The sequence below is a fragment of the Zalophus californianus genome, chromosome 17 (assembly GCF_009762305.2).
Source record: "Zalophus californianus isolate mZalCal1 chromosome 17, mZalCal1.pri.v2, whole genome shotgun sequence".
NCBI classification, from domain to species: domain Eukaryota; kingdom Metazoa; phylum Chordata; class Mammalia; order Carnivora; family Otariidae; genus Zalophus; species Zalophus californianus.
In genome coordinates, this window is record NC_045611.1 from 49,008,911 (window position 1) to 49,034,538 (window position 25,628).

The following is a 25,628-nucleotide window of genomic DNA, read 5'->3' on the forward strand; positions in this document are numbered from 1 at the left end:
TGGAAGGTAATATGGAGCAACCTCTAGGAAATTGGAAGAAGGGAAACGAACTTAGAAACATTAGAAAAATAGCAAAACTTTTCTGGCAGTGAATATCTGAATAATAGATATCCCTAGGAGAAAGAAATATAAACATGGAGAAGAGAAAAATATCAGAGAAATTATACAAGAAGTTTTGTCATATCCATTTACAGACTAAAAGGCTCATTTGTTTAATGGGAAGTGAATTAAAATATGCCAATATCTAAATTTCAAATATTGGGAGAATAATACTCTCTAGCTCCATCCATGTCATTGCAAATGGCAAGATTTTATTCTTTTTTATGGCTGACTAATATTCCATTATATATATTTCATTCAAATGTGGAATTTAAGAAACAAAACAAATGAACATGGTGGGGGGAAAGAAAGAGAGGCAAAGCAAGAAACAGATTCTTAACTACAGAGAACAATCTGATGGTTTGTTTGGAGGGGAGGTGGGCAGGAGGATGGGTTAAATAGGTGATGGGTATTAAGGAAGGCACTTGTGATGAGCACTGGGTGTTGTATGTAAGTGACAAATCACTAAATTCTACACCTGAAACTAATATTACACTGTATGTTAACTAGAATTTAAATAAAAACTTGGAAAGAGAAAAAAATATTGGAGGGAAGAAAAAACAGATTCCTAAAGATTCTGGAAAGCAAACAACAGGTCATATCCAAAGGGAGAAAAATTAAACTGGCTCAGATTTCTAAAGAGCAACATTGAAAACTGGAAGGCAAGGGAGCAATGCTGCCAAACTTCTGAAATAACGATTTCTAAACTAAAATTGGATACCTGTCAAACTAAACTCAGGGATGATTTAGAATAGAGATATTTTCAGGAAGGCAAGTTCTCAAAATGTTCTATTAATGCTTTTCCAGGAATTACTGAAGGCGAAACTCTGTAAAGTAAGTGAAGACAGTAAGTAAGACAATATGGACCCTGGACACTGGAGATTCAACCCAACCAAAATGCTAATGAGATCTGTTCAGTGGTAGAGAAAGGCAAACCTAGGTTAACAGCCATACACCAGCCTAGAGATTACACAGTCAAACTTGAGGCAGAGGAATGTATTGAAGAAGAAAATTAAATTGATGGAATTCCTGACATGTTCTATTGAAAATTTGGGAATGAATAAATAATTTGTACATGGAGAAGCCAAGCATATTAAAATACATTAATTCTAATTTGAGAAAATTAAAATTGGTATGAGATGACCCAGCAATTGCACTACTGGGTATTTACCCCAAAGATACAAATGTAGGGATCCAAGGGGGTACATGCACCCTGATGTTTATAGCAGCAATGTCCACAATAGCCAAACTATGGAAAGAGCCAAGATGTCCATCAACAGACGAATGGATAAAGATGTGGTATACACACACACACACACACACACACACACACACACACACACAATGGAATATTATGCAGCCGTCAAAAGGAATGAAGTCTTGTCATTTGCGACGACGTGGATGGAATGGGAGGGTATTATCCTGAGCGAAATAACTCAATCAGAGAAAGACATGTATCATATGATCTCACTAATATGAGGAATTCTTAATCTCAGGAAACAAACTGAGGTTTGCTGGAGTGGTGGGGATGGGGGGTGGCTGGTTGATAGACATTGGGGAGGGTATGTGCTATGGTGAGCATGTGAATTGTGTAAGACTGTTGAATCACAGACCTGTACCTCTGAAACAAATAATACATTATATGTTAAAAAAAAAAAAAGAAGATAGCAGGAAGGGAAAAATGAAGGGGGGGAAATCGGAGGAGGAGATGAACCATGAGAGACTATGGACTCTGAGAAACAAACTGAGGGTTCTAGAGGGGAGGGGGGTGGGGGGATGGGTTAGCCTGGTGATGGGTATTAAGGAGGGCACGTACTGAATGGAGCATTGGGTGTTATACGCAAACAATGAATCATGGAACACTACATCAAAAACTAATGATGTAATGTATGGTTATTAACATAACATAAGAAAATAAAAAAAATAAAATTGGTATGAGAATAGAAATGTAACATGAAACCTCCTATAACTGAGCAGTTAACAGTCATAATAGATAAACCCTGATCATTTATTTGACCAAAATATATGTATTTAAGCTAGTGTTGAGGGTTTACTTGCTATTCTAGCAAATGCCTCTCTAAATGATACACTGGCAAATATAATGAAATATATTAGCTATGCCCGACCCCCAGGCTCAGTCCTGTGAGCTGGATCGGGGAGCTCCCTGTCTCCACCTCCACTTCCAGCAGGAAGTCATTATGTGACTAACGCATTTTCATCAGATTTCCTCTGATTTACCCAGAGGAATGTGAATGTGAATATGTATGTGAAAATGACGTGCACTGCAAAGAAATGTGGAATTAGGTTCCAGCCTCCAGCTCTTATCTTAATCTGTGAGAATGAAATGAAGGGGAAAAGTCACCAATGCATCATGCGTCTGAAGCTTTTCAAAGTTTTCAGATTGCAGCAGAGCTGCTGAACAATTAAAGAATAATCCACAACACAAGAATTACCTGGAACAAGTATCCCTGAGACATCTAGAGAAGTTACTCACTTTTTTATGAGGTTACTTGTGGGGGCAAAGTCTGTCAAAAACAGTGTAACAAATTCAACAGGAAACAACCACTGATCCTGTGGAAGACTTGAACAAACTAGATGACAAAGAACTTGCCAAAAGAAAGAGCATCATGGGTGAACTTTTTGAGAAAAATCAGAAGAAGGATGATCCAAATTTTGTTTATGACACTGAAGCTGAGTTCCTGCAAGATGAACTGCAGTCTTGTGGCTCAGACACAGAATCAGCTGATGAGTTCTGATATAAAAAACTAAAAAAATGTATTGGGGCAGCAGAAAATCTATGTTTATACAAAAAATATATAAACATTGTTCTAGAAAAATCTGTAAGGAACACTAAATGTACACGTTTGGTCATATTTGGATTGACTATGGGGTTACTTTCCAAAACCAGGACATGAGGAGTATCTACTATGTAGATGCATGAGGAATTCAGGGAAAACTGAGTATAGGAATCTGCCTTGAAAGAGCTTACAATCTGGGACACCTGGGTGGCTCAGTCGGTTAAACATCTGCCTTCGGCTCAGGTCATGATCCCAGGGTCCTGGGATCGAGTCCTACATCCGGCTCTCTGCTCAGTGGGGAGCCAGCTTCTCTCTCTGCCTGCCGCTCCCCATGCTTATACGCTTTCTCGCTCTCTCTCTGACAAATAAAATCTTTAAAAAAAAAAAAAGGAGCTTACCATCTAGGGATGCCTGCGTGTCTTAGTAGGTTAAGTGTCTGCCTTTGGCGCAGGTCATGATCCCAAGGTCTTGGGATCGAGTCTCACATCCGGCTCCTTGCTCAGTGGGGAGCCTGCTTCTCCCTCTGCCTCTGCCACTTTCCCTGCTTGTGCTCTCTCTGACAAATAAAATTGGAGTTTACAGTTTAATTGGAAGATAAATCAAAAACTTGTGAATAGCTAATTAACAGTATTAGGCAGAAAAAAGATTACAGCCAAATGCTTGATAAATGTTAAAGAGGGTAGAGAAGTCAGGGAAGACTCTGTCCCTAAATGGTAGTGTTTGGTTAGAAATTTATATGGAATTCCAGATGACAGAAACCAGGAGAAAAAAGGGAGAGGAGGGTAGTGGTAAAGAGATAGGGATTAGAACATTTTATTTGAGGAACAGTAAGCAATTTATAGTTTGATAAGATTAGAGGGCATATATGGTTACCAGGGGATTATCCTCTATGCAGTATGTCTTTTTCCCCCTCAAAATTTTCTTGGCTATTTTATTCTTTCAGACAAGATTCAGAATCAATTCATCAGACTTTCCCTTCAAAAAAATCTTCCTGGAATTTTGAAAAATGTTTACATTAACTTTACAAATAAGTAGGGGGATTATTACCATCTTTTCAATATGGAATTTTCCTATCTAGTAATATTTTTATATATGATATCCATTTATTGAAGTTTTATATTTCACAGTGATAGTAACAATGTTAATTAGCATTTGTGATGTATTATGGACCTGGCACATAAGTCCTCGACATTTATTGTCTCATAATCCTCAAACTTATGGCATAGGGTAATACTATCATTTCCGTTATATGAAGAAAACAGAAACACTCTTAAGCATTTAATATGAATTATGTCTTTATATGTATTTAGCTCTGTTTGTTATGTATTTTTTTGTCTGTTTGTTATGTATTTAACCCTGGAGTAGAAGAGTAGCCCTGCAGAATGCCCTGCAACTGCACGTGGGTGTCATTTGATGAACAACAGGGGAATTCTGCCCCTTCAGGATCAGGAAAAAATACATGCTAAAGACATTCTGAAGCCCTGAAGCTCTTCCCATAAATAAAGAGGTTTGTTTGTAAAATGGGAAATCTACCGATAATGAATAACAATAGGCATTGACAGTTTAGGCCTGTTCATGAGTTTGGACCTATGAGATCTTTGGTTCTATAAAATCTACAAAATCTTTGTTGAACCAGGTTATATGTGTACAACTACATCTTTCATCTTATTATACTGTTTAATTGGAAGAAATTCTGTTTTCTTCAAGGGAATTAATATTCATTAAATAAAACTGTACACATTTGTAAAAAAGAAATATATTAGGTAATATGAAGAATGGTAGAAGATGGGATCAGAGAAATGGACCAGGCAGATCGTGAAGGAGATTATAGGCTATGTAGATCATGCCTAAGAGTTTGTCATTTGGCTCTTGTTCTGTGAAAGCATTTTTTGAATAGTTACTTCATTCTGTTAACTGTGATACAGCTGACCTATGGAAACAGTTTTTATTTTGTAATGATAACCCAATTCTCACTTCCTTCCAACTTAACCAGCTCCAGTAACATTGTTAAAATGTCTCTGCTGCCCAGAGCAATCTGTACCTTCAATGCCATCCCGATCAAAATTCCCATGACATTTTTCAAAGTGCTGGAACAAACAATCCTAAAATTTGTATGGAATCAGAAAAGACCCCAAATCGCCATGGAAATGTTGAAAAAGAAAAACAAAGCTGGGGGCATCATATTGCCCAATTTCACTCTATATTACAAAGCTGTGATCACCAAGACAGCTTGGTACTGGCACAAAAACAGTCATACAGACCAATGGAACAGAATAGAGAGCCCAGATATGGGCCCTCAACTCTATGGTCAAATAATCTTTGACAAAGCAGGAAAAAATATGCAATGGAAAAAAGACAGTCTCTTCAATAAATGGTGCTGGGAAAATTGGACAGCCACATGCAGAAGAATGAAACTCGACCATTCTCTAACACCATGCACAAAGATAAACTCAAAATGGGTGAAAGACTCAATGTGAGACAGGAATCCCATCAAAATCCTAGAGGAGAACATCAGCAGTAACCTGTTTGACATCGCCCACAGCAACTTCTTTCAAGATACATCTCCAAAGGCAAGTGAAACAAAAGCAAAAATGAACTTTTGGGACTTGATCAAGATAAAAAGCTTCTGCACAGCAAAGGAAACAGTCAACAAAACAAAAATGTAACCCACAGAATGGGAGAAGATATTTGCAAATGACACTACAGACGAAGCGCTGATATCCAAGATCTATAATGAACTTCTCAAACTCAACACCCAAAAAACAAATAATCAAGTAAAAAACTGGGCAGAAGACATGAACAGACACTTCTCAAAAGGAGACATACAAATGGCTAACAGACACATGAAAAAATGTTCATCATCATTAGCCATCAGGGAAATTCAAATCAAAACCACATTGAGATACCACCTTATACCAGTTAGAATGGCAAAAATGGACAAGGCAAGAAACAACAAATGTTGGAGAGGTTGTGGAGAAAGGGGAACCCTCTTACACTGTTGGGTGGGAATGCAAGTTGGTACAGCCACTTTGGAAAACAGTGTGGAGGTGCCTCAAAAAATTAAAAATAGGGCTACCCTATGACCCAGCAATTGCACTCCTGGGTATTTACCCAAAGACACAGATGTAGTGAAAAGAAGGGCCATATGCACCGCAACGTTCATAGCAGCAATGTCCACAATAGCCAAACTATGGAAAGAGATGAGATGCCCTTCAACAGATGAATGAATAAAGAAGATGTGGTCCGTATATACAATGGAATATTACTCAGCCATCAGAAAGGATGAATACCCAACTTTTACATCAACATGGATGAGACTGGAGGAGATTATGCTAAGTGAAATAAGTCAAGCGGAGAAAGTCAATTATCATATGGTTTCACTTATTTGTGGAACATAAGGAATAGCATGGAGACCATTGGGAGAAGGAAGGGAAAAAATGAAGGGGGGGAAATTGGAGGAGGAGATGAACCATGAGAGACTATGGACTCTGAGAAACAAACTGAGGGTTTTAGAGGGGAGGGGTGTGGGGGGATGGGTTAGCCCAGTGATGGGTATTAAGGAGGGCACATTTTGCATGGAGCACTGGGTGTTATACGAAAACAATGAATCATGGAACACTACATCAAAAACTAATTATGTACTGTATGGTGACTAACATAATAAAATAAAATTAAATTAAAAAATAAAATTCCAGTATAGTTAACATACAGTGTTATATGAATTTCATGTGTACAATATGGTGATTCAACAATTCTATACAACTCAGGGCTCATCATAGTATGTGTACTCTTAATCTCTTCACCTATTTCACCCATCTCCCCACCCACCTCCCCTCCCACCCAAACCATCAGTTTGTTTTCTGTTTTTTGGTTTGTCTCTTTTTTCTTTGTTTGTTTTGTTTCTTAAATTCCACATATGAGTGAAATCATATGGTATTTGCCTTTCTCTGACTGACTTATTTCACTTAGCCTTATACCCTTTAGATCCATTCTCATCACTGCAAATGGCAAGATTTCATTCTTTTTTGTGGCTGAGAAATATTCCATTATATATAGTTATAACCTCTTCTTTATCCATTCATCTATTAATGACCACCACTTAGGTTGCTTCTGTAATTTGGCTGTTGTAAATAATGCTCTAATAAACATAGTGGTGCATATATATTTTTTAATTAGTGTTTTCATATTCTTTGGGTAAATACCCAGTAGTGGAATTACTGAATCATATGACAATTCTAATTTTAATTTTTTGAGGAAACTCCATACTGTTTTCCACAGTGGTTGCACCAGTCTGCATTCCCACCAACAGTATACAAGGGTTCCTTTTTCTCCACATCCTCAACAACACTTGTTGTTTCTTATATTTTTTATTTTAGCCATTCTGACAGGTGTGAGGTGATATTTCATTGTGGTTTGATTTGCATTGCCCTGCTGATGAGTGATGTTGAGCATCTTTTCATGTGCCTGTTGGCCTCTGGATGTCTTCTTTGGAGAAATGTCTGTTCATGTCTTTTGCCCATTTTTTAATTGGATTATTTGTTTTTTTGGTGGTGAGTTGTATAAATTCCTTATATATTTTGGATAGTAATCCTTTATTGGATATATCATTTGCAAATATCGTCTCCCATTCAGTAGCTTGTCTCTTAGTTGTTTTGATGTTTTCCTTTGTTGTGCAAAAACTTTTTATTTTGATGTAGTCCCAATAGTTTATTTTTGCTTTTGTGTCCCTTGCCTCAGGAGACATCTAGAAAAATGTTGCTATGCCTGATGTCAGACTCTCTTCTAGGATTTTAATGGTTTCAGGTCTCACAATTATGTATTTAATCCATTTTGAATTTATTTTTGTGTATGGTGTAAGAAAGTGGTCTAGTTTCATTCTTTTCCATGTAGCTGTCTAGTTGTCCCAAGGCCATTTGTTGAAGAGACTGTCATTTTCCCATCACATATTCTTGCCTCCTTTGTCAGAGATTAATTGACCACATAATCATGGGTTTATATGAGGCTCTCTATTCTGTTCCTTTAATTTATGTGTCTCTTTTTGTGCCAGTACCACAATGTTTTGATTACTACAGGTTTGTAGTATATCTTGATATCTGGAATTGTGATACAATTTTGTTCTTCTTTCTTAAGATTGCTTTGGCTATTCAGGGTCTTTTGTGGTTCCATACAAATTTTAGGATTTATTCTGGTTCTGTGAAAAATGATGTTGGCATTTTGATAGGGATTGCGTTAAATCTGTAGATTGCTTTGGGTGGTATGGACATTTTAGCAATATTTGTTCTTCCAATCCATAAGTATGGAAAATCTTTCCATTTGCTTGTGTTGTCTTCATTTTCTTTCATCAATGTTTTATAGCTTTAAGAGTACAGGTCGTTAACCTCCTTGGTTAAGTTTATTGCTAGGTATCTTATTATTTTTGGTACAATTGAAAATAGAATTGTTTTCTTAATCTCTCTTTCCACTATTAGTGTATTAGAATTATTTAAATTAGAATATAATAGTAATAGGATAATTGGAAATATTCGTAGTAGTATATAGAAATGCAACAGATTTCTGTATATTGGTTTTGTATCCTGTGACCTTACTGAATTCATTTATCAGTTCTAGTGCTTTTGTTTTTGTTTTAGTTTTTGGTGGAGTCTTTAGGCTTTTCTATATATGGTATCATGCCATCTGTAAATAGTGAAAGTTTTACTTTTCCCTTACTGATTTAGAGCCTTTTATTTCTTTTTCTTCTCTGATTGCTGTGTCTAGGACTTCCAGTACTATGTTGAATAAAAGTAGTGAGAGTAGACATCCTTGTTCTCAATGTTAAAGGAAAAGCTCTCAGTTCTTCACTATTGAGTATGATGTTACCTCTGGGCTTTGCATACATGGCCTTTATTATGTTGAGGTATGTTCCCTCTAAATCTACTTTGTTGAGGGTTTTTATCCTGTATCATGAAAGGATGTTGTACTTTGTCAAATGCTTTTCCTGCATCTATTGAAATGATCACGTTTTTATCCTTTCTCTTGTTGATGTGATGTATCATGTTGATTTTGAGTACTGAACCACCCTTGCAGCCCATGAATAAATTCCAAATGATTGTGGTGAATGATTTTTTAAAAAATGTATTGTTTGATTTGGTTTGCTAATATTTTGTGGAGGATTTCTGCATCTATGCTCATTAGAGATATTGGTCTGTACTTTTAAAGATTTTTAGTAATTTCTTTTTTTTTTAAAGATTTTATTTATTTATTTGACAGAGAGAGACAGCGAGAGCAGGAACACAAGCAGGGGGAGTGGGAGAGGGAGAAGCAGGCTTCCCGCTGAGCAGGGAGCCCGATGCGGGACTCGATCCCAGGACTCTGGGATCATGACCTGAGCCGAAGGCAGACACTTAACGACTGAGCCACCCAGCCGCCCGATTTTTAGTAATTTCTATACCTAACATGGGGCTCGAATTTATAACCCTGAGATCAAGGGTCACATTCTCTACTGACTGAGCCAGCCAGGTGCCCCTGTAGTTCTCTCTCTCTCTCTCTTTTGTATGTCTTTGTCTGGTTTTGTTATCAGGAGAATACTGGCCTCATAGAATGAATTTGGAAGCTTTGCCTCCTCTACTATTTTTTGGAATAGTTTGAGAAGAATAGGTCTTAACTCTTCCTAAATGCTTAGTAGAATTTGACTGCAAAACCATCTGGTCCTGGACTTTCGTTTGTTTGGAGTTTTTTGATTACTGATTCAATTTCATTGTGGTAATCAGTTGTTCAGATTTTCTATTTCTTCCTGATTCACTTTTGGGAGGTTCAGTATTTCTAGGAATTTATCCATTTCTTCTAGGTTGTCCAATTTGTTGGCATATAATTTTTCAGTTTTCTCTTATAACTGTTTGTACCTGTGGTGTCAATTGTTATTTCTCCTCTTTCATTTCTAATTTTGTTTATTTGAGATCTTTCTCTCTCCCCCACCCTTTTTGATGAGTCTGGCTAAAAGTTTATCAATTTTATTGATCTTTCCAAAGAACCAGCTCCTGGTTTCATTGATCTGTTCTATTGCCTTTTCAGCTTTTTTTTTTTTTTTTAATTTCTGCTCTAGTCTTTATTATTTCCTTTTTTCTACTGGTTTTGGTTTTTGTTTGTTCTTCTTTTTCTAGCTCCTTTAGGTATCAGGTTAGGTTGTTTGAGATTTTTCTTGCTTCTTAAGGCAGGCCTATGTTGTTATAAACTTCCCTCTTAGAACAGCTTTCACTGCATTCCAAAGATTTTGGACAGCTGTGTTTTCATTTTCATTTGTCTCCATCTACTTTTTAAATTTCCTCTTTTATTTCTTGGCTGACCCATTCATTGTTTAGTATCATGTTATTTAACTTCCATGTGTTTGTGTTCTTTCCAGATTTTTTCTTGTGGTTGATTTCTAGCTTCATAGCATCGTGGTTGGAAAAGATACATGGTGAGACTTCAGTCTTTTTGAATTTGTTGAGACTTGTTTTGTGGTCCTATGTGATAGTCTGGAGAAGATTCCATGTGCACCTGAAAAGACCATTTATTCCACTGTTTTAGGATGGAATAGTCTGAATATATCTGTTAGATCCATCTGATACAATGTGTCATTCAAAGCTACCGTTTCCTTTTTGATTTCCTGTTTGGATGATCTATCCTTTGATGTAAGTTGGGTGTTGAAGTCTCCTACTATTATTATATTACTACCAGTTATTTCCTTTATATTTGGTATTAGCTGCTTTAAGTATTTTGGTGCTCCATGTTGAGCACATAGATATTTATAATTGTTATATCTTCTTGTTGTATTGATCCTTTTATGATTATGTAGTATCCTTTGTCTCTTGTTATAGTCTTTGTTTTTCTTAAGATTTTATTTATTTATGAGAGAGAGAGAGAGAGAAAAAGAGAAAACACAAGCAGGGGGAGCAGCAGAGGGAGAGGGAGAAACAGGCTCCCCACTAAGCAGGGAGCCTGATGTGGGGCTGGATCCCAGGACCCTGAGATCATGACCTGAGCCAAAGGCAGATGCCTAACTGACTGAGCCACCCAGGTGCCCCTAGTCTTTATTTTAAAGTCATTTTGTCCAGGGGGTGGGGCCAAAAAAGTCTATTTTGTCCAAACTAAGTATTGCTACCCCAGCTTTTCACTTCCATTTGCATGGTAAATAAATGCTTTGCCATATTTTCACTATCAATCTACATGTGTAGATTCGTCTGAATCTCTTATAGGCAGCATATTAATGGGTCTTGCTTTTTTTTTGGTATGGAGATAGAGAAAACATTTTATCAGGTAAAAGAAAAATAGATTCTACAAAACAAAAAAGATGGCATTCTATGTAATAATTACCATCCAATAAAAGAATGTAATGGGAAATGACACCTCACAGGAACACAATTTTACAATAATCATTAAGAGGACAGGCATCAAATGAAAGAGGTTAAATGCTTAGTACTGATACACATGAGGTGATAGAGCCATTACCATAAGTGTTCAATGCTGACATATAAGTCTACAAATTGTAGTGGAAAAATACATCTTTCCACAAAACCTGATGCTCAGTATGCAAACTACACATTGTAAAGACCAAAGATCTCAAAATAATGTCTGTATTTAAGTTATTTCAAATAAATAAATAATACTTTATTTTTAAATCCATTCCCTCACCCTATGTCTTTTTATTGGCATGTTCAGTCCATTTACAATCAAAGTAATTATTAATAGGTATGTACTTATTGCCATTTTGTTACTTGTTTTATGGTTATTTTTGTAGTTCTCTGATCCTTTCTTCTCTTGCTCTCTTCTCTCATGGTTTGCTGGCTTTCTTTAGTGATATACTTGGATTCCTTTCTCTTTATTTTTTTGCATATCTATTACTGGTTTTTGATTTGTGGTTACCATTGGGTTTATATATAACATCTTATGCATATAGCAGTCTGTATTGATGGTTGCCTAAGTTTGAACCCATTCCTTACTCCACACCCTCCTCCATTTTAAGTATATGGTATCATACTTTACATTCTTTTATTTTGTGAATCTCTTAACTGATATTTATAGATATACTTAATTTTACTGCTTTTGTGCTTTCTACTTTTCTTACTCCTGCTTATGGTCTTTCCTTTCCACTCAAAGAGCCCCTCTAACATTTCTTGTAGGGCTGGTTTAGTGGTTATGAATTCCTTTAACTTTTATTTGTCTGGGAAACTCTACCTCTCCTGTTCTGAATGATAACCTCACTGGATAGAATATTCTTGGTTGAAGCTTTATTTTCTTTTAGTACTTTGACTATATCACACCACTCCCTTCTAGCCTGCAGTTTCTGCTGAAAAATCAGCTGATCACCTTCTGGGGTTTCCCTTTATGTAACTGTTTTCTTTTCTCTTGCTGCTTTAAAAATTCTCTATCACTACTTTTGCATTTTTAATTACTGTGTATCTTGGTGTGAACCTCCTTGGGTTGATTTTGTTGGCTCTTTGTGCCTCCTAGATCTGGATTTGTTTCCTTTCTCAGATTTGGGAAGTTTTCAGCTATTATTTCTTCAAATAATTTTTCTGCCCCTTTTCCTCTCTCTCCTCCTTCTAGGATCCCTAAAATGTGAATGCTATCATGCTTGATGTTGTTGCTGAGTCCCTTAGTCTATTTTCATTTGTTATTACTATATTTTCTCTCTCCTGTTTAGCCTGATTGCTTTCCATTTCCCTGTCCTTAAGTTGCTGATCCATTCTTCTGCTTCCTCTAGTCTACTATTTATTCCATCTCATGCATTTTTAATCTGTTATTGAGTTCTTCATCTCTAATTGGTTCTTTTGTTTTAAAAAAAGATTTTATTTATTTATTTGAGAGAGAGAGCATGAGCGGAGAGAGGGGCAGAGGGAGAGGGAGAAGCAGACAGCAGACTTTCTGCTGAGCAGGGAGCCTGATGCAGGGCTCAATCCCAGGACCCTGAGATCATGACCCAAGCTAAAGGCAGATGCTTAACTGACTGAGCCACCAGGCGCCTCTCTAATTAATTCTTTTTTATTTTGAAGGTCTCACCGAGGTCCTCCACTCTTTTCTCAAGTCCAGTAAGTATCTTTATGATCATTACTTTAAATTCTCTATCAGGTATATTACTTACCTCTGCTTTGTTTAGCTCTCTTGCTATGATTTTGTCCTGTTTTTTCATTTGGAACACATTCCTGTATTTCCTCACTTTGTCTAATTCGCTGTGTCCATTTCTATGTGTTAGGAAAGTCAGCTATGTCTCCTGCTCTTGAAAGTAGTGGCTATATGAAGAAGAGTTCCTGTAGTGCCCTGCAGTGCAATGTTCCTGTTCACCAGAAACTGACACTTCAAGGGTATCTCCTATGTGTGTTGCATGCATCCTGCTCTTGTGGCTGAGCTGCATTTGCCTTCAGTCCAGTCATTTGCAATGGCTCTCTTTGCCTGCTGTGGGCAGGGTTTGGTGTCTGTGTTGTTAGCAGACCAGTCTGGGGTTGCCTTGGCCTTGAGTTGAATCAGACCAGGTGACTGACACAGATGCAGTAGTACTGAACTGCAGGGCACTTTCCCTGTGTGGTGCCCTGAGAAGCTTTCATTGGTAGGAGGGGCCTGCAATCAGACCTGATGTCTGTCCCCAGCCCACTGCTGGGGCTCAAGTCAGACTATTGTGTATAGTTATATCCCCCTCTCTCTGGGGCAGGAGTCACTTTGGAGTGGTGCTAGCCCATTGGGACTGCTTGCACACTGCCAGGCTCTTGGCACTGCTTTGGATGGCCTCCAGCCAAGGCATATCAGAGGAGGCAGGGTCCTCCAGAGAATGCAGGGGAGGGGTGCACAGTGATAGCAAGCTCTGTGCTGGCCTGGGTGCCTCAGTCGGTTAAGCATCCAACGCTTGATTTTGGCTCAGGTCATGATGTCAGGGTTGTGAGATTGAGCCCTGCATTGGGCTCTATGCTCTGTGTGGAGTCTGCTTGAGATTCTCTCTCCCTCACCCTCTGCCCCCCACCCTGCTCGCACTTTCTCTCTAAACAAACAAACAAATAAATATATTTTTTTAAAGATCAAAATAAATGGTTGAGTAAAAACCCCAGGTATAAAGGAAAACTAATATCTAGGAAATAAATTACTTAATATAGCAAGAGAGTTTATTTAATAAATAGTGTTAGTTGAACTGACTAGCACTATGTACGTTGGGGATAGACACCAATTTTATTCTTTACATATAGATACATTTAAAATGGATGAAATAATTAAATGACTCAGTGAGTCATGTAAATGTATACTTAAATCTTGATATAGGCATGGAGTTTCTTTTTGGCAGGATGCTCTGCATTGCACCCTATTTAGAAGTACAAATTTCCAGGCACCTGGGTGGCTTAGTCGGTTAAACATCTGCTTTTTCAGCTCAGGTCATGATCCCAGGGTCCTGGGATTGAGTACCACATTGGGCTCCCTGCTCTGCAGGGAGTCTGCTTCTCCCTCTGCCCCTCCTCCCACTAGTTTTCTCAATCTCTCTCTCTCTCTCAAATAAATAAATAGTCTTTTAAAAAATAGAAGTACAAATTTCCATTTGTCCTATGTGATGCTAAGTTGCATCATTTGATTAGAGTGGTCCTTGCCAGGTTTCTCCACTTTACTCTTTTTCTCTTGAAATTATTAAGTATTTTGGAAGGAGATAATTTGAGACTCTGTAAATACCCTACTCTTCATTAAAACTGCATCCTCTGTTTTGGTATCTATTGATGATTATTGCCTGAAAAAATTATTACCACAGTGAGTGTCAAATTGTGATTTTTTTTTGAAGTTTCTCATCCTTTCTACATTTATTAGTTTGGAATTCTGCTGTAAAGAAAAGTGTTACAATTGGTGGTATAATATAATGATATAATATAAATAAATTATGTTTATTTATAGTAACATAGGCTCATGGGTTCTTATTTTGTTCAGTGTCCTATAATACACTATTATCATTATTACAAATGGTCCCAGGTGAGATTAGTGAGAGCACCTTCAAGCTGGCTTCTCTTGGAGTGTACACTATACTCCTTGAACACCTCCTTCTTTACTGACACAAGATGTTCCAGGCTCATCTTGTGCTTTTCATTGTCAAGTTCTGGAAATAGCCATTTCTCTATGAGTAGAGAATGATATTTTTTTTAAAAGATTTTATTTATTTATTCATGAGAGACAAAGAGAGAGAGAGGCAGAGGGAGAAGCAGGCTCCCAAGGAGCAGGGAGCCTGATGTGGGACTCGATCCCAGGACCCTGGGATCATGACCTGAGCCAAAGGCAGACAGACGCTCAACCATCTGAGCCGCCCAGGCGCCCTGAGTAGAGAATGATATTGAGAAACTAAGACCTAGGTGCCTCTGCTCATTACTGTAGGTGCAGGTGGGTGGCACTAGTTCAAGAGGTAAGAAATATATGTATATACATATGCACCATATATACATGGTAGAAACTATGAGTTCATACCAAAACTTCCAATTCTAATACATTATAGGGTTTGTTCTAGCTTTCCTCTCTTTCATATTTGTAGCTCCTTTCTCATTCCTTGAGAAATCTGGCTCCCACTATCTCCAATATGTTTACCTATTTGGTAAGTTCTCCTCTAAGTGACTGCTATGCCACTTCTACCTCCCATAGCAACACCTGTCTTATCCACTCAATCACCAGCCTGGGCTGCCTTCCCTCCTCCCTACTCAGATGCTGTTTTTACTTTACATGGGCACTGATCCTGCACTGAGCTGGGTCATCATCGGCCATGTCCCTTCCACCCTTTTCTACCAGATCCAACTAATGGATTTTGGACTGAGAAAGGGAGGACTATTTGATATTAATAATTTACTGTTATTTATGTATGTGTGAGGAAATAGCAATGAAGTTATATTTTTTGAAAAGAATTTAGGAGATCCTGAAATATGTATGAGTGAAATATGTTGGATTTTCTTCAAAACAATAAGGAATTGGGAGAAGTGGGTGGAGGGTAGAGGTAAAGCCAAATTGCTTATAAACATAATTATTGATGCTGGTGGCAGGTACATGAGGGCTCATTATAATTTTCCATAACAAAATATATTTTTAAAAAGCCAATAAATTCCCCTCCTACCATATAGTCCTCAAACTTGTTGTGGTTTTTCTTTTATTTTTTTTCTTCCATTTGAAATACAACGTTCTAGCAAATCTATGAGAAAAATATACTTTGGAATATTGTTTTGGGTGTAGTTTTAGAAAGAATTGAATGGCTCTAAATTTGAGTGTTTACACACAGGTTCAGGGCAATTCTTTCATTAATCTAAGTCTTTTAAAAAGTTTCTTTCAAAAACAATATATTTTCTGGGCCTCCTGTTCTCTGCAGCTTCCTGGCCTCTGGGGCTTCCATTCCAATTAATCCAGGGCTTCTCTGTGTGGTAGCTTCTGCTTGCCTTGTAATTCCTGCAGCCTCTTCATGTTGCCTTGCTACCTTGTGGCTCTTACAGTCTGATCACTTCTGCTGCCTCATGGATCTTGTCTGTTCAAGCCTTCTGCTGCTTTGTGGATCTCAGATTCAGGGTTTTTCCTCATGGTTTCTGTTCCTCATGGCTCCTGCTACATTGTGGCTCTTGTTGCTTCATGGCTTGTGTCTTTTTGGCCCATTGTTGTCTTGATGCTTTATGGCTTCTGCTGCCTTGTGGTCCTGCATTCTCATGATATGAGGCCCCCGAAGGCCAAAGACAAGCAAGAGAGCAGCAGGAAAAAAAAGTAGTCCGTAGTACTAGGAAGGGTATAAATATAGGCAGAAAGTTGAGTCACCACTTTGGGAAGCACTAGAGTAGGGAGCAACAGATGCCTGCAGCTGAGGGGGTGACAAGATAAGCCAGGCTCTAGAGCTGCTTTGGATCATGAACCACTTTTAAGTTTCTGTTCTTCCATGAGGCTGCCTGTGTAGCTGATTTTGTCCTCCTTCTTTACCTGTGAATGCTTCAATAAATCTCCATCCCCCAAAATGAAGAAATAAATAAAAACAATATATTTTATTTTCTTAATAGAATTTCTATTAGTTTCTTATTTTTGCTTTAGGTATTTTCTATTGCAACTGTGTGTAACAAATTAACTTTTCCCCCTAACAGTTTGCTGCTGGTAGCAGAAACATTCAATTTTGTTACTTAATGTCTGACTGCCACTGAATTCTTTTTTTTTAATTGTGTATTTATTTTATTTTTTTTAAAGATTTTATTTATTTATTTGAGAGAGAGAGAATGAGAGACAGAGAGCATGAGAGGGAAGAGGGTCAGAGGGAGAAGCAGAACCCCCACTGAGCAGGGAGCCCGATGTGGGACTCGATCCCGGGACTCCAGGATCATGACCTGAGCTGAAGGCAGTCGCTTAACCAACTGAGCCACCCAGGCGCCCTGCCACTGAATTCTTAATAATTCTAGTTGTTTTACTTGGTATCCTTGTTTCCTTTTAAGATTTTATTTATTTGAGAGAGCAAGAGAGCACAAGCAGGGAGAGTGGCAGAGGGAGAGGGAGAAGCGGACTCCCCGCTGAGCAAGAAGCCCGATGTGGGACTCGATCCCAGGACCCTGGGATCATGACCTGAGCCGAAGGCAGACGCTTAACCAACTGAGCAACCCAGGTGCCCCTGTGTCCTTGTTTCTCAGAAAAACAAGAATATCAGAGGCATAATAAGCATGACTTTTCTTCCTTGATGAAGAAACATTTACCACTTTTATTGTGAGTCCTTATATGTGGGAGCTTATTAAACATTCAGGCAGGGTCAGAGTTACATCAGCAAGATGGTGGAATAGTAAGTTCCAGCCCTTGTACCCCCATAGAAACATTACTTAACAATGATATTTGGACCAAAATAGCCTAATGAGAATTCCAGAATGCAGTTAAGAAGTTGCAGAACCCCAGGCAAGCACAAAGTTGAGAACCATTACATTAAAATCTGTAGGAAGAGCAGCGTCACTTTACCCATGTCAGCCCCTCCTCCAAGCTTGCACAGATATGCACCTAAGAGAGAACCCCTGGCTTAAAAATTCTCCCTAGAGGAGAAAGAGGAGTTAAGCATGCATGCAACATTCTGGCTTTTTGGAGGACTGCCCAAGGTACTGGTTTCTGTCTTGTCTCACTCAGAGTGCTGATGGAATTGGCATAGTTTGGATACCTGTGGACCACTGAGAACAGAGAAAATTGGGGAGAAGCTTGCTGTTGCTGGCATAGCTCGGTGTGATCAGAAAGTGTACAATTTGAGGACTCTTCCTTGGTAGGGAGGGAGAAGAGTGGAACATGGATCCTGTTTTCTGGTTCTTCAGAGGGCTGCCCAAGGGACTGGTTTCTGTCCAGCTTCATTCTCAAGCACTTACAGAACCAGCATAGTTTGAATCCTTGAGGGCTGCTGAGAACAAAGAAGACAGGTGCGGAACAGCTTGCTGCAGTCAGTATGCTTTGGTTTGATCCAGAGGAGCATAACCTGAGGCTTCTCCCTTGGAAGGGAGGGAGAGAAGTGGAGCATGCATCCAGCTCCATGCAATCCAGCCTTTGGTGGATTGGTATTTGTCTACCTCAGGGCAAGATTGGACGGACTGGTATTTGTCTTACCTTAGGGCACAAATGGGGAGCCAGCATAATTGGGATGCCTCCTGGCCATTGGGAACAAGGGAGAGAGGATAGCTTGCTGCTATAGAACCAGACAATTTGCAGTACCACAAACATATACCAGAGTGTGTAATACACTCCTATAAAAGAAACTGGCAAGCCTCTCTAATTGAGAAATTGCACACATAGCCCTAGAGAAGTTGCACCCCTCCAAAAAAAGGTTTCAGAGACCTCCAGAATCTCTTACCAGGCTTATTGGCAAGGGTCTTCTATATGAAGCCTGTCCGTAAAGACTGGAAAAAGTGGTTGTCTTTTGAAATGCATAGATCTTAACACAAAGTTATGACACATATAAAGAAATAAGCATGGCTCAAACACAGGAGCAAAATAAGCCTCCAGAAATTGATCCTAAAGTAGTGGAAGTATATGACTTACCTAAAAAATAATTCAAAATAACCATCATAAAGACGCTTTACATGCTCAAGAAAATGATGCACAAAATGAGGATATCAACAAAGAGACAGAAATTATAAAAAAAAAACAAACAGAAATTTTGGGAGTAAAGAATACAATAATTGAACTGAAAAATTCACGAGAGGGATTCAATAGCTGACTTGATCAAGCAGAATAATCAATGAGTTCAAAGATCACTTAAAATTATCCACTCAGAGGAATAAAAAGAAAAATGAAAAAAGAGTGAAGAAAGTCTAAGGGACTTACGGATACCTTAAAGTGGACCAATATATGCATTATGGGAGTACCCAGAAAAAAGGAAAGAGAAGGGGGCAGAAAACTTATTTAAAGAAATAATGGCTAAAAACTCCCCAAGCTGGGGAAAGGAAATAGATAGCAGATTCAAGAAGCCCTATTCAAATAGGATAAATCCAGAGAAATCCACACTGAGACACATTATAGTGGAGCCTTGAACCATGTGGGGATTGCGAGCACTGATCCCATCTTTTCAACATACAGTCAAAAAATTCATGTATAACTTTTGATTTTCCTTTAAACTTAATAGCATATTGACCAGAAGCATCACTGATAACATAAACAGTGGATTAATACATATGTTGTATGTTATCTATATTATGTACTATATTCTTACAATAAACTAGAGAAAAGAAAATGTTATTAAGAAAATGATAAGGAGTTTATAATTCCTGGGTGGCTCAGTCAGTTGAGCATCTGACTCTTGATTTTGGCTCAGGTCATGGTCTTGGGGTGGTGGGATTGAGCCCTATGTTGGGCTCTGCCCTCAGCGGAGAGTCTGCTTGGTGTTCTCTCTCTCCCTCTCCCCCTGCTTGTGCACCCTCTTTAAAATAAATAAATCTTTAAAAAATTATAAGGAAGACAGAATACATGGACAGTACTGTAGTGTATTTATAAAAAAAAATCTGTGTATAAGTTGACCTGTACAGTTCAAACCCATGTTGTTCAGGGGTCAATTGTATAATCAAATTGTCAAAACTCAAAGAAAAAGAGAATTTTGAAAGCAGCAAGAGAAAAGCAGCTTGTCATGCATATGGAAAACCCCATAAGACTCTCAGCAGATGCTTTGCAGACCAGAAGGGAGTGGGATAATATATTCAACATGCTGAAAGAAAAAAATGCCAATCAAGAACTAATATATCTGGCAAAGGCATCCCTCAAAAATGAAGGAGAAATAAAAACTTTCCCAGAAAAACAAAAGCTGAGGGACTTCATCACTGCTAGATCCACCTTACAAGGAATGCTAAAGGGAATCTTTCGAGTTGAAATGAAAGGATGCTAAATAGTAATAGAAAAGCATATGAGGTGTGCCTCGCTGGCTCCGTTGGTGAGCACGTGATTCTTGATCTTGGGGTTGTGAGTTCAAGCCCCTCATTGGGTGTAGAGATTACTTTAAAAAAAGGAAAAGGAAATGAAAGTATAAAGCTCACTGTTAAGTACACAGACAGATACAGAATATTATAAAAGTGTAACAGTGGTGCATAAATCACTTTTAATTCTGGGTATAGAAGTTAAAAGACAGAAATATAAGAAACTGTAACTACTAAAGTATGTTAATAGATGCACAATATAAAAAGACACGATTCATGACATCAATAACATAAAATGTGAGGGGAGAGAAGTAAAAGTGTTGAGTATTTCTATGCAACTGAAATTAAGTAAGTGTCAGCTTAATATGGATGGTTATAACCACAAGATGTTTTATGTAAGCATCACAATAACCAAAAGGCAATACTGATAGAAGATACACAAAAGAAAATTTGAAAGGAATCAAAGCATGACACTACAAAAAAAAAAAATCACTGAAGCACAAAGGAAGACAGTAAGAGAGGAAAAGAGGGAGAAAAGAGACACAGGAAATATAGAAAACAATTAACAAAATGCTAACAGTAAGTCCTTCCCTATCAATAATTATTTTAGATATAAATGCATTAAACTCTCCAATCAAAATATACAGAGTGGCTGAATGTATAAACATAATCCAACTATATGCTGTCTATAAGAGAGTCACTTTAGATTTAAGGACACATATAGGCTGAAAGTGAAGTATGGAAAAAGACATTCCATGCAAATGGTAGCCAAAAGAAAGCAGGGGTGGCCATAATCAGACAAAATAGACTTTAAGTCAAAAATTCAAGCAGGACATAAAAATATAAAGTGAAAACACCTGAAAGCCTGCTATCTTGTGATAATTCTTGGTATTTTTTTTTTAAAGATTTTATTTATTTATTTGAGAGAGAGAATGAGAGATAGAAAGCACGAGAAGGAAGAGGGTCAGAGGGAGAAGCAGACTCCCTGCTGAGCAGGGAGCCCGATGCGGGACTCGATCCCGGGACTCCAGGATCATGACCTGAGCCGAAGGCAGTCGCTTAACCAACTGAGCCACCCAGGCGCCCATTCTTGGTATTTTTTAAACCATCTTTTAACATATATACATGTAAATAACAGAGATGTATTTTATACTTTTAACAAGATCTTCATTGGTTGCCTATCAGTTTCTCCTTTGTACATACACCTTCACAAGTTCCTACAGTCCCCCAATGTAGAACATATTAAAAATCTGGTGTATAGGGACGCCTGTGTGGCTCAGTCATTAAGCGTCTGCCTTCAGTTCAGGTCATGATCCCAGGGTCCTGGGATTGAGCCCCACATCGGGCTCCCTGCTCAGTGGGAAGCCTGCCTCTCCCTCTCCCACTCCCCCTGCTTGTGTTCCCTCTCTCGCTGTGTCTCTCTGTCAAATAAATAAATAAAATCTTTTAAAAAAAAATCTGGTGTATATATCCCACATCTTTCTCCATGTTCATACAGTCACATTTATATAAATACACAGTTATATATTCAATTCTTATATTAATTTTTTTAAATTTCATCACAGATAAACTAATACTTATAACTGATGAGGAATATATCAAAATAACAGTAAACAATTGTGTAAATATAACCCAGTTTAAGAAATACAATACATGAAATAATTTTTGTTGTTGTTAGAACAACTCAGCAAAATAAAATTCCAGTTTATTGTTGGACAGCATTGTTCCACACATACATCAAACGGGTCAAAGAAAATAAACAGAAACTTCATAGGCAAAAAAGGAAAAAAAGGAAACCTTTTACCTTTGGCCTTTTTAACCATCTCATAGAAACCAACTACTTATGGTACAGCTAAGTACATACACACCAAAAAATTAGTGGAGGGCTTAGAATAAGATTTTTTGTTTTTGTTTTGCCTTTTTTTTTTTTTTACAAGGTTTTATTTTCTTCTTTGAGATTATAATGAATATGGTCACACCATAAGTAAAGTCAGAAGTAGGGTGGAGAACGCTCAGAAGGCTAGTTTGGTCATCCGAGATCACTAAAAATGGTTGATCCCTAGCAGTATGTAAAAATATATAAATATAAAATACAAATTTCCCCTTTTGAAATACTTTTAAGAAAAAAAGCAGGGCCTTGGAATTGTTGGTTCTTTTCTTCTTCCCTGTTTGCAGACTCCTGTTGTGATTGTGGGTGGGGGGGGTAGAGTGAGTGTATCATCTGTAGGTGGCGCAGCCCACATGGGGCGTGGGTAGGTGGGACTCTCCACTTGAAAGTGATCATGTTTATTTATTTATTTTTTAAGACTTTTTATTTATTTATTTGACAGAGAAAGAGATAGCAAAAGCAGGAACACAAGCAGGGGGAGTGGGAGAGGGAGAAGCAGGCTTCCCGCGGAGCAGGGAGCCTGATATGGGCTCGATTCCAGGACCCTGGGATCATGACCTGAGCTGAAGGCAGACAGTTGACTGAGCCACCCAGGCGCCCTGAAAGTGACCACGTTTAGAGTCTGAGATGGGAAGTGGGTGGGCGGGGTGAATAGATCATGGTAGCCTTTGTTGTTGTTAAGTTTAACTTTTTCTTTTTTGCTGTCCAATCATCCTCAGAGGTCTTGTTTCTTGGTGTCGACATCATCATCCTCATCATCTTCAGCTGCCTGTGTGCATAGCTGCCTAAGCCTCCCCATCTTCCTCTCCATCTTCTTCCTCCTCTTCCTCCTGCCCCTTTACCTCTTCTTCATCCACCTTGTTGGTCTCCTGCTCCCCATTTTCTTCAGGAGCTTTCCCATTAGCAGGTGCATCTCTGCCATTCTCTGCGTCCTCCACAATTCTGTTAAGTCCTTGGTGGTAATCTCGGAGCTGGTGTCCACGGCTACCTCTGACATGACCTGGCACACCGGCGATCCAATGCAGTGGATTAAAAAGCAAGCAAGAGTTGGAGGGCTCTGGCGATGAAGCTGCCGGAGTCTGTGGTGGTGGAGGAGGTGTGTGGCAGAGGTGATTACCGCGAACCCGGAGCTGGACACGGGAACAATGCAAAGACGGCAGTTCAGAGCAGCCAGTGGGGTCATGAGATAACTTTGAATCCCCTTGCAAACTTATCTTTTCATGTTTCCTCCTCTCCGAACTTACCACATTCCTGAATTTTATTTACCATATCCTTGTTTTCCATTATCTTCCACTTAAGCACAAAGTATCATTTATTTTGCTTCTTTCTAAAATCTTATGAATGGAACACACTCTATATTTCTATGGCTCTTGCTCATCATGTTAGAGTCAGTAACTTTCACTGCTGTGTACTATGCCAATGTAAAAGTAGTCCACACTTAATTATCCAGCCTTTTCTTTATTATGTTATGTTAATCACCATACATTACATCATTAGTTTTGGATGTAGTGTTCCATGATTCATTGTTTGCGTATAACACCCAGTGCTCCACGCAGAACGTGCCCTCTTTAACACCCATCACCAGGCTAACCCATCCCCCACCCCCTCCCCTCTAGAACCCTCCGTTTGTTTCTCAGAGTCCATCGTCTCTCATTCCATCCTACTTTTGATGGGCATGTTTCATTTCTAGATTTGTTACTGCAATGATATGAGCAAAACCAATGTAACTGTGTTTTATGACACAGAAAGCATTCACGGATTTTTAGCTGTGATGAAGCCAGTTAGGCTGAAACAAAAGAGAGACATTTGGAGGAGAAACAACAAAAAAAGGTCAGAAAAAAAACATTCCCCCCGCCCGGAACATTTGGTAGGTTGTTCTGAAATTGTGATAGACAAGGAATTTTATCTTCTTCCCTCATACTACATCCATTAGCTCTTCATATATTTTTATCTACCATTTCAGGTCTGAAGAAAAAGTGTCAGAAATGTCAGAAGAAATACAAATATTTAGTTTCAAAATTGCCAACTGCAAAAGAGGAATCAGGCACTGTTCAGGAAATGGTATCCTGGTATTTGTTTACTCAGAATATGACAAAATGTAATTATCACTTTTTGAATAAGACAAGTGGTGTTTTTTTTTAAAGATATTATTTATTTATTTGACAGAGAGAGACACAGTGAGAGAGGGAACTCCCCAAGCAGGGGGAGTGGGAGAGGGAGAAGCAGGCCTCCCGCAGAGCAGGGAGCCCAATGTGGGGCTCAATCCCAGGACCCTGGGATCATGACCTGAGCTGAAGGCAGACACTTAACTGACTGAGCCACCCAGGCATCCCTATTTCTTCTTTCTTTTAAAATGTTGATTTGCATTCTTTCCGATAAACAGCATTGATTCATTATAAAATATCATAAAATCATTTGGTAAATAAATTGCAAATATTTTTCTGCATCTCAAATGTGATGCTCCAAGATGTAATAACACTATTTTATAGATAATGAAACTGTGGAAATAATGAAACTCACTATCCTAACACAGTCACAATTATTCAGGCATATATAGTGATTGGCAGTCATATAATCAAACTAACAACTCACTGTTTTTCGATCTCAGCTGGACAGTGATCCACTTTCATAATCATCATAGTATGCACACAAAAGAAAAGTCTATAAAAAAAATCTCACAGATATTAAGTCGTTCTCGGTTACTGATATTAACACACAATGTCACACATCTCGTCTCTCAGTCCAAAGAGATCTTTGCATATGATCACAATATCAATCCATGACCACGTATTGTTGCTTTTCAACAGTGGTATGTAATTTCTAACACAAACCGCCTTACACCTAAGGAAACAAAGATTCACACTAGCACAAACTATCCCATGAAGGTAAACAACTCCACTCAAGGTCCCACTCACCGAATTGGACCCACAAACTCACCCAGAGGAAGACACACCCATCTGTTCAACTGCCAGACCCTGCTCCAGTCTCTTGTAGTCTAGATAAGCTCGTGGCCTAGCTCATTCCCACGGACCTTAATTGAGATGTTCCGCCTCACTGAAGCCTAAGTCCCTGGTCACCGCCCCCGTCCCCACCACCCGCCGCCCTCCGCCCCCCGCCCCCTTCCCGTCTCCACCTCCTCTGGAGTCCAGAATGCGTTCCTCAGCCTTCCTTGAGAAGCATTCATCAAAGACCACAACCATTCATCAGAGGTGTTGTTTCACAACAACATAAAAGATGACTGAGCTGCGAGGTTCGCCGAGCCGGGACCTACTCCCCGCAGCAAAGACCAGAACGAACTCGAGGTTGACTTTGGAAAAAGCGCCTTTGCTACGCGTAGCCGAATTGCATGCTCGGAGCAGTCTAAGGGTCCAGGGTCCCAGCTTCCGGGGATTTGCCCGCCATGGACTACATTTCCCAGAAGTCCCCGGGCACAGGTCTTTTTCGGGGCGGGGCGAGTTTGCCAGCGGAGACCTCTTTGGATGGCCAGATTCCCAGCCTCCC

General features: G+C 38.8%; 2 pseudogenes; one reads left to right on the forward strand and one right to left on the reverse strand.

The window, feature by feature from the left end:
* Nucleotides 1–2,359: 2,359 nt before the first annotated feature.
* LOC113935306 lies at nucleotides 2,360–2,855 on the forward strand (annotated as a pseudogene).
* A 19,761-nt stretch (nucleotides 2,856–22,616) lies between these two features.
* LOC113936386 lies at nucleotides 22,617–25,517 on the reverse strand (annotated as a pseudogene).
* Between the last annotated feature and the right edge of the window lie 111 nt (nucleotides 25,518–25,628).